Genomic DNA, 10,552 nt, shown 5'->3' on the forward strand with positions numbered 1-10,552 from the left:
ATGTTCTTGCAAATGTGCATGGAATATTTACGGCAAAGGAACTCTGGGAAAAACTTGAAGAGTTGTATAAGATGAAGGGCGTCTCAAATCGTGTGTACCTGAAAGAACAGTTTCATACACTGCGGATGAGTGAAGGTACAATTATTTCATATCATTTAAGCATTCTCAATGACATTGTCGCTGAGTTAGAAGCTATTGGAGTTAAAATTGATGATGAGGATCAAGCCTTGAGACTCATCTGGTCTCTTCCACCTTCCTATGAGCACATGAAGCCTATTTTGATACATGAGAAGGAGAAAATAATTTTTTCAGAGGTTACCAATAAAATCTTTTCTGAAGAGAGAATACTAAGTAGTGGAAGTAATGTTCCACTTGAGAACTTAGTAATGGTAGCAGTTGGAAATGGGAAGATGAAGAACTCCATGAAGAAGAAAGTAGTCTGTTGGGAGTGTGGACAATCTGGGCACGTCAAGAAAAATTGTCCAAGAGTTGGAGCAGGTTGGGCAAGTAGCTCCAAGTCAGTAAATGGAGATACTGGAAATGATGCTAATGTTGTCATGTCTCTCTCCATGGAAGATTTTGATCTTTAAAAATAGACATGTACATCCTTATGGCATGTCGCTAATTCCCAAAGTTGCCATGATAGAGGATGTGTTAATGTTAGCGGATCCACAAGTTTGCACACAAGCATTGGTTTGGCATTGATGCAGGGTGTGTGGTGGAAATTCATATCGATGGCTGATGAACTTCCAGGAGAGCCAAACGTGGAAGTTACACCATAATTTTCAGCAATGTTGTTTTTCGACATGGGCCGAAGTGAAATGCTTTGAATTGGTTTATTCTGAGTGGGTATGCTTTTATGGTGAAGCATGATAATGGAAGCTATAAAGATTTTCATTGAAGTGAAGCTTGGCTGTGGGACCAGTCAAAACCGCAAGGTGGAGATTGTTGACTAATTGCTACTTTTTAGTTCCACACCGGTGGGATGTAAACAAATATGCATTAGGCTAAGTTATAAATAAGAGGCTTAACCTCTTAGTTTAAGTGCATCAGTTGAAAGCTTATCTAGTAACTTTTGACTTTAGTTAAATTCCTCTATTAGCCTTTTGTAAAATGGGAATAGGTGTAAAGTTAAATTTTTACTAGTGGTGTAGTTTTGTGGGTGTGGTGAGGAGAAAAATTGTGTGATTGTGACAATTTTTCACATAGTGAATTTTCTTGTCTGGGTCTGGTGGTTTTTCTCCTGTTTTGGAGTTTCCACGTAAATTTCTTATGTTGTTATTATTTCTCTATTTTTCTTGTTATTCCTGCAAAGGGTAGATCCTAGGGGAGTGAATTTGGAGGTCCAAATTCCCAACACTATATATATCTAGACATTTTCTACTGTAACTTTGACTCAGTCCAGATTATCACTCCCAAGTGTAGAAGTGGTTTAGTTGTAATAATAAGGAAGTCCCAAGGTCATTTTCCACAGGGACAAGTGTGATTCCAGCAACATGCTTGAGAAAGCTTAATGGAAAACTATGATGTTACAAAAGAAACATCCTGTGATTTTTGTTTGAATTTTTAATAACTTTTATTTTGAAAACAAGTTGGAAAAGAAAAAGAAAGACTCCACCCAGTGAAGGGTTTGTAATCAAGTGAATATATGGTGGATTTGTGGCTGTTTTCAGGGCACCGATTTTGCTCTAAAACAGGGATTAAATCATACAAAATAAAACCTGACTTCTGAAAAATGGTGTGGTTCTAAAACAGAGTTGTTGATCATTAGTTTAACTAACAGGGTTGATCAAAAGAGCAAACACCTGGGTTGCGGCTTTTAAAACTCCTTGATGTTTATCACTTACTTGGTTCCCTCAGCTTTAATCTCTACTCACTAACTCAATCAAGGAGCTAATAACATAGAGTATCCGAAATAAGAATTCAGCATAGTTATGCCAAAACCGATAATAGAAAACACTCACTAAGCTTCCACCAAGATAAATTTAACACTCGGCTGATATACTCCTTGATTAATTCAAGGTTCTGTTGTGCCTTGTATCTACAGCAAAACAAGATTAAGAGCAAGAGAATTCATCATATTTTCCTCATTAGAAATTGATTTCAGACCAAGTGAGGTGAACAATCAAAACCATAGAGAATCTAGCAAGTGATAGAACATAAAGAGCAGTTTCACCGCAACCCAGGCTGTAAATTTAGCCAAACATCTTCATCAAAACAAGCAAAAGATTAAAATGCAAAAACCCTAAAAAAGGTTCAGCAAAACAAACTGTCTCCAACAAAAACAGTGAGAAATCACAAGAGAAATGAAATGGAAAAACCCGAATGACCATTCTCGAAGGTTCCTCTTCCTTTTATACTCAGAATCCTCTCTCCTTGCCACGGATTTCAGCTTTTCCATCGTGCATAGCCGCCCCATTCCTCTGCTGCCTGTGGTCCCAAAACCCTTAGGTGCTGTAAGTTATTCCCGTGGCTTTCTCAACTTAAGGTTCCTCTCATGGGCTTTGTGGGCTTGAGTCACTTACAGATCAGTTCACTCCTGTGTTGGGCCACTGCTCATGGGTTTGACCAGCCAACCTATTTAATTGAAGAAAGTAGTACTCAGGCTTATATACACGAAAATTTATTGCTTTAAGGTGTAAATGGTCATTTTTCATGTTAGGGAGGGCTAGCACATATCATTTGATTAATACTCTTAATTTTAACAAATAATGTTCACTAATCTCACTAGTTAAGAGTATTAAAAACAACATATTTATCCAGTTATCACACCCCCAACTGACTTTTTGCTAATCCCTAGCAAATTAACTGGTTTAGAGCAAAGATGAAGGAGCTTCTCAACTAAACCCAAGAACTCAGGCCAAGATTGAAACTTACTGAGGCTTAAGAACACTAGAAGTAAATTGACCAGAAATTTAGTGCCAACAAGAGATTTATACACTGTTTAGTTAGTCAACCAAACGGGGTAAGTATAGTAAAATATTGCTTCTTTCAGTGCATGAGACTAGGGTCAGAATTTTAGAATCGACCACCAGGGGACATTTGAAGTATCAATCACTGCAGAAAGTTTGAGATGACCACAAGGTCTTACTTCAAGTCAAAACCATTGTATTGTTGGCTTTCACACTATTACACTTTGAAAGGCACCTCTTCTTGTGGAGGGCCTCGGCAATAGGCAGTCTTTTCCAATACACAAAATTATGTATGAATCTATCAATTTTTTTTTTTTTTTTTTTTTTTTTTTCTGATCCCTGGCTTTTCCCTTTTCTTAGTTGATTCACTCAGATTTCTTCCTAAGCCATTAGGATATGGTTCATTGAAGTCTCATACAACTGGAATGTAAATCAACAAGTAATGGCACACTGGAGTCTTTCTAACTCTGGGTATGTGTGTGTGTGTGCGCAGCAAGATTTTAATTGCAACCCCTTGGTTTAAACAACTAAACAAACTGGATAAGCTCCCCTTTTGACCTAACTTCTGAGTATAATTGAAGTTTAACTGTTCTATGTCCTCAGCAATTTGGTCTAAAGCGCAATAAGTTCAGAGACAGGGGTGTTCTTCTACTAACTCAATCTCAACACTTTCAAGGACATAAAGGAAAGGAAGAAAACTGAATGCGGTCTTAAATGTGTCTGAAAACTAAATTCCCCCCCCCCCCCAAGTAGGCTGTAGCATTGTCCCCATTGCTACAAAGTGACTAATTTTTTTTTTTTTTTTTTGATCCCTAGTGGTTTTAACTTAAGTACTAGAATCTAGTACCTACAATAATTGCTCATAAAAAGAAAGAGCGACAATATAATATGTATTGCATATTCTTTAATTAAAGAGAGACTAAAGAGGAATCAGCAGGAACGGAGAGGTGTGTGAGGAGTTGAGACAATATATGTATTGCATACTCTCTAGTTTTTGCTTTGCAGGATACAATATAGTCTCAATGTCCACATGTATTCAATCATTTTCAGCACCTAGCATAAGCAAATACATTACAAGAAAAATTACATTCATCAAATCTGTGGAAGTATTCCAAAACTTGTACAAGAAAAATTACATCCATCACTAACATTCAAAACTACACTCATCAACTGGAAATTTGTAGTGGCAAATAATTCTCGAACTCATATTCTTAAAACCATGCATTCACATCCCTCTATTCGTAAAATCAAAATAATTAAACCAAGGTTGGATACAATAATACAGATTACACTACAAATTCAAACATCTCAAAATTATTCAACTTCAAATTTGTCAGCTGCAGTGACATAGTTCCATAGAATATGCATTATCAAGTGAGCATCAACACCTCTCGTTGGAAAGCAGGCATTTGAATTTCTAGACTTCTAGTGTCTTTGCATGTTGAAACTTCATTGTATATACATGTATCAACAAAGGGGGAAAAAAAGCCATGACAATAATACATACAGTAACAACTACGTATATATCTGTAGCCTCAATCCGTTAAAAAAAAAAAAAAACTCATATTTACTAATATATAACACTAACAGTAATGCAAATTCACAGTGGCACGTACACACTCGGGGACATACTTCATCACATACTAGGTAGTATGGATTCAAATTAATTAAACCATCGAATTTTGAGAGCGGCCCATATTAACCTTTCATATCTATCAATTAAATCTAACCATGTGACTCTTCAACCACATTATTATTCATTCTTTAATGGTGGAATATTTTTCTATGTTCCATATTTGTGATCAATGTCATAATTTCTCGTACCATTTGTATAAATGCTAACTTGGTCTTTAATTTTGTGACAAAAAACCAAAATAACATTCCAAGAATCTAACAAATTTGTATCCAAAAAAATAATTTTCATTCTCATCTACTCACTTTCACAAAATATAAAAAGCACCCATGAATTTTAACTATAGAATTATAAAATGCTCTCTATTTTACACTACATGATATAATTCATCTCCCTTGCTAAGCGTTGAATAACATCCGCAATTTCAAGCAAAATGAAAATGAAAATAATCATGTTCCTTGGTGACAATTTTATAAGAATTCATGCTTTTTATTTAATTATTTTTCTGAGCAATATCTTGCCCCACACACACACACACACACACACACACATATATATATATATATATATATTCTTTGAGCAAAGTCTTGTTGTTTTAAGATTAGCTGCTAATGCATTAAAATTAGTTTTTAATCCAAAGGTTGAAAGCTAAAGTCAAGAAATTTGCACGGAAAGAGTGCCAATAATGCATCTTATCTGGCTATGAACTCTATGTTGGTAGAGTACCACGGTAATTTTGCACAACACAAGTTCTAGTTTATGTGCTGTGAAATAAAGCTATACACAGTGAATGAGATTATTCAGGGGAAGAAGAAAGACTCAAAAAACACATATCTAACAATGACAGTTTCTCACCCAAAATCAGCAACCATTATAATACAAAATAACACAGATCCAAAAAACACAAAGCTGCAGATTCAATAAACACAAAAACACACAATATATGGAATGTTGGGAAACGAAAATGGAATGGAGAGAAAACCATAAACCCTTCGGTCATAAAAGACCAATATCGGCAGTCCCGGACGGTTCCATTTGGAAGACAAGCAGTGAGAAGAAACACCGCGGCCTGTGTGATGAATCTGTACAGAAGAGAACGCTGGGGAGGGGTTGGGACGCAGTGTGCGGAGGTTGCGAGGGAGGGGAGGTTATGTAGCAGGTCTCAAACTTTTATTGCACTATTTGAGTAGGGAAGCACCATATTTCTTTATTTTGGCCTTTGAACAACACTCCATAATCTTGTCCAAAATAATTAAAAGTACAGAATTGAATGAATGAGGTAAGATGGTTGGTGAGGGAATTATTTGGTCCATAAGCCGCATAAAATAAATTATCACAATTATTAAGGCAGGGTTTTACCGTGAATCTTTGAAATTCATACTCAAAAGATTTTTGGTTGTGTTGTCTTGTTAAACAGACAGTCACAACTTCTTAGAAGAAGTGTCTGTGCCAGTTGGCTGACATGCTTGATAGTGAAATTGTCCTATATTGAGGTGTAATGCTTTTGATGTTTCTTATGTATGCCACTGAACAGGTTAGTGAAGAAGTGGAGCATGCTTTTTTTTATGAATATTTTTGTTTTATAAAGCTGAGAACCTTGTTGTTTCAATGCTTTTCTTTATGAATATTTAAGTTCATAAGATGCTTTCCAATGGCAAAGCCTCCTCTACTTGCATTTAAAGAGGTGAGAGATCCAATAAAGCATACCTGTCCAGGGTCTTCAGGTAATATGCAGTTTCTTTCTCCATATTTCTAGAACAATTTTTCTCATCATTTATAGATCTAGAGATTATGCTTCAAGAAACATGGGTACTTACACACTGCTGGTTGTGCCGGTTGTTTGATGTGTTATCAAAGTAAGGGGAACTGAGGGCCTGCATTCAGGGGGAGAAAAAAGAATAAAATTATTTATGAGTACTTCCATGACTAAAGAATGTTTAGAAAAAAGCATGAATATTTGAACTGATAACTGCATGCTTTTTTGGATTACAAGTCTCTTGCAGAGCATAATATATACAAGGAACATCACCTCAATTTGACCTAGAAAAAATCTGATTTAGCCAATGGCTTCTAACAAAACAGAAGCAATGTCAGTCTGCAAAAGGAAAACACATCACAACACCTAAAGTCATCTCTATGATCTTTTGATGGCTAAAAGAGAATCCGTTAAAAAAAAAAAAAAAAAAAGGAATAAAGTAGCTAGCAATAAGTGCTTTTCCTTTTTGTGTTCCTTTTCTACTTTATCATTGGGAAAACCTCATAGCCGGTCGGGTGTAATACATTTATTTACACTATCCAATAGAATCTTAACAAATATGAGATTTATTTATCTTATAATGGGTCTTAACAAATATGAGATTTATTTATCTTATAATGGGTCTTACAGCAGGCTATGATTTCCCTTGCCCTTTCTCTACTCTACCCAGCGCCCCTCCTGTATCCCAATTCTTCTCTCCCCTCCCGATTCTCTTCTTTCTCTCCTCTCCCCTTTCCCTCTCTCTCTTCTCTTTCTCGTGGCCTCTGCTCTTTCTCATGTTGATTGCGCTCCTTTCTCTCCCACTAATATATATATATATATTAGTGGGAGTTTATGTATTCTAGAAATCCCATCATGCCAGCTTCTCTGCGGGAGCTTCCAAACCCCTCACTTGTGCATTGTGCAGTCCATTTTTCCAATTTGACTCATTTAATACCATGACACACTCACTTTGTCCCCCTTCTTTGTCCTTATGCTTCTGCTTCATTTCTATGGTTGTCTTTCAAAAGTAACCGATTTGATAGTAAGTTAAAGAGGAGTGAGAAGAACCAGAGGAACCATGATTAGCTATCTATTTTTCAACGATTAACTCTCAAAGTGTACGTCTTTTTTTGGTCTTCATTTGTGGGTTGTGCTTGGTATATACATAGGAGTAGCCATTGTTCTCATACTTTTCCTTATATCTCTCTAGTTCACGTCCAGATGCAAGAGTTCTTCCCCTTCTTTTAATTTGCTTCCATGCCAGTTAAGAAGGCCTCTCAGAATCCCATCATCCCAAACATCTTTAAAGAAATCCAAGAAATTCGAGTAGGCCTTTCCCAAACACTAGCTCACCCCCATCGGACCCTGACACTAATGCCTACCACCACGCTTTCAACCCAACCCATTGCTGGAATCGGAGCCGTTATGCAGAGCTCAACCCCTGCTTCTTCAGCAAAAGGAAGAGAGCCTGATGGGTGTCTGGAACAGAATTCACATAGAAATTGGTAAAAATCACCGGATTTCGTACTTGAACCCCGACGAGGGGAGCAGGTCGTGATGGGGGTGGGAGCAGTAGAACACAGTGCTTTATTTTACACAGAGAGAGAGAGAGAGAGAGAAGCCGAAGCGTTGGATAGAAGTGGAAATGAGAATAGAAAAAAATGTGGTCAGATACATGCAGGCCTATTTTCTCATCCACTGAAACCAATATGTGACAGCACCCCATTCGTTGGTGTAAAAATTAATATCACACCCGACCGGCCACAAGCGTCTCCCTTTATCATTAGATAGATTTTTCTCATTATGAGTTTCAATATCTGATCTATCTGTTTCTGCCATTTTTCAGGTATGGTCTTGAACTTTGGTAAACATTCCACCCTGTATTTTGAATGGCTTTGTGGTGCAAACTTCAGATTGACTAAAATTGACAAGATTGGAAGCAAAGATAGGATGTTGATTTTCATTTGCTACATATTTAGTTCATGTAACTTTAGCACCCTATGTGTTTGCTAAGCATGCACTGATCTCTGTATACATTGAGAGAGAGAAGACCATGATTTTCTATTATGTAGATGAATATTGTACGTTAATTTCGTGTGAAAATGATGAGGAAATTTGGCAACTTTTTTGGTGATATTTGTCTCCATATGGCTGTTTCCTTCATGATCATCATGACGGAAAATCTGGACATGTTTCTGGTGCTTCACCTTCATGGCCAGATTTTTGTGGTACTAATTAATCTACAACGGGGATGAAAAGGCTCAATTTCCTTTGCATCCTTGCTTTATTGTCTAAGAAATGTTTTAGTATACAATGGCCAGTAGCTGTATTCAAAGCTTTAAGTTTGAACCAATCAAAGTTGTTAAGCTTTCTATGGAAGTTCTCACCTTTCAATACTCAAGACCTTATATTGTTGTTAGTGCTGCATTTTATATGTTGTCTGTTGTGTTATTAAGAATTTGACGTATAAAATCAGCTGCAAGAAGACCCACAAGAGCCATGTAGATTAAGATCCACAACTCCACTACCAAGTGTGTAGATCAATTATAAATTATAATTTGAGTGGCTTCAGATTTCAGGAGATCAAACCATGTGCTCAAGTTGTTTGTTAACTCAACTTTTCATTATATAGGTTAATTTAATGTACCTACATATACCCATTTTGTACATCATAACCAAAACATAAGGGGAGTACAATTACAATTAATCTCTTTAAAAACACTTTACTCCATACAACGTGTAAATTTACATATAATTTATCCGAACCAAGCCAAAACTATTACAATTGGGATAACCTAGTACAAACAAAATAATTTTCGCTTTTCCTTCTTCAACCAAGAACGCTTTGCTTCCCTGGATATCTAACAAACCCACAAAATGAGTCAATTGCATATATGGGAGCCATAAGGATAACTTATAATTATAATAGCCTTATGCTCCTTTGGGTTCTTCTAGTAAAAGAGATGTTGCGACAATAACTGTATTGTGAAGTGCATTGTAAGCATCACACAAAATGCAGATCCAAAGAGAGTCAGTTGTCCAGGGTTCATTGTACTTATATCCATTATTCCACAATAGGATGAGAACCAAACTCAGACTCTACAACAATAATCAACAAAGGAAAAACAAATTTAGGAGTTTAGTTCATTAAGCAGGGAAATAACATTCAGCCATATAACCATTGATAATAATCAAAGAGATCTCATCATGTAACATTTATAGGAGGGAATGCCGAGTGGTGAGAGAGAAAGAAGGAAAATCCACAACATTCAATGTACCAATCACGACAGCATTACGTATACCAGTAAAGAGACAAAATGTTTGCAGCACATATAATAGCCACTGATGGTGGATGAAAAGCCCTCCCCTTCCAAGATGTAATACAATTCTACATTTTAGCATAACTTAAGTAACTAAAGAAGAGCTTGGCAGCAGATAAGTTTCTAGTACAGATTCATGGGGAAAAATATGACCAATCATTATTACAAGAAAGCTCTAGTTATTCAGTTCAATACCTATCATTGCATTTGCATCTTTCAAAATAAGTGGTTAAGTATGGGTTCCGCCACAATTATCCAGGAGCAGCCAAATATCCCACTGTAAAAGGGAATATGAACAAATTCAATGGAGCCAACTGACTATGACTGAAGAATCTAAAATGGGATTGCTTGACCTCTTTCTTTATCTAGTTGTAAAGTCTCGAATAATAATCAGTTAGCAATTTTCTTCCCTCCCTTAGAAATTCACCTAATGATCAATTGGCATGCCAGTTGATTAATTGGCTATGGAAATGAGGGGCGGGGATTCCAAATATATGGCTTCTCTCTCTTCCAATCTTGTTCATCTTAAATAAACTAAAACTTTCTACTCTCCAAAATTCAGGCGTTGATTGAACGAACTACATACCATTCCCCTGAATCTACAATTCAAGTAAGAAACAAAGTTTTAATAACTAACTCTTGAATTGCTTACCAGAGACGTATGCATTCGTATTCATATATATAATTAAAGTTGTTACAAAGGATACGATTTACAAGAATTTAAACTTAAGTGTAGAAGGTAACTGCTGCAGAACAACGTGAAAAACAGAGAACCACGTCAACCACCAAACTACGATATCTTTGGTAAGTTACGTAGTTTTAATATCAGTTATTATAGATTGAACTTTATCCTTATCAATGCCCTGTTTATTTATTTTTTTATTTTTTCAGCAAGGTATTCAAATGAATTCAAGCGACACCAAATAATCACATATATAATGAGGCTTTG

General features: G+C 36.3%; 1 long non-coding RNA gene across 1 annotated transcript; it reads right to left on the bottom strand.

The window, feature by feature from the left end:
- Positions 1-5,089: 5,089 nt before the first annotated feature.
- LOC122308847 lies at positions 5,090-10,239 on the bottom strand. The gene is made up of 4 exons (XR_006242257.1): positions 10,031-10,239; positions 9,799-9,880; positions 6,575-6,640; positions 5,090-6,419 (listed from the first exon to the last, which is right to left on the bottom strand). It is a non-coding gene; the product is annotated as an uncharacterized LOC122308847 (long non-coding RNA).
- Positions 10,240-10,552: the final 313 nt, after the last annotated feature.

Source organism: Carya illinoinensis, chromosome 5 (assembly GCF_018687715.1).
Source record: "Carya illinoinensis cultivar Pawnee chromosome 5, C.illinoinensisPawnee_v1, whole genome shotgun sequence".
NCBI lineage: Eukaryota > Viridiplantae > Streptophyta > Magnoliopsida > Fagales > Juglandaceae > Carya > Carya illinoinensis.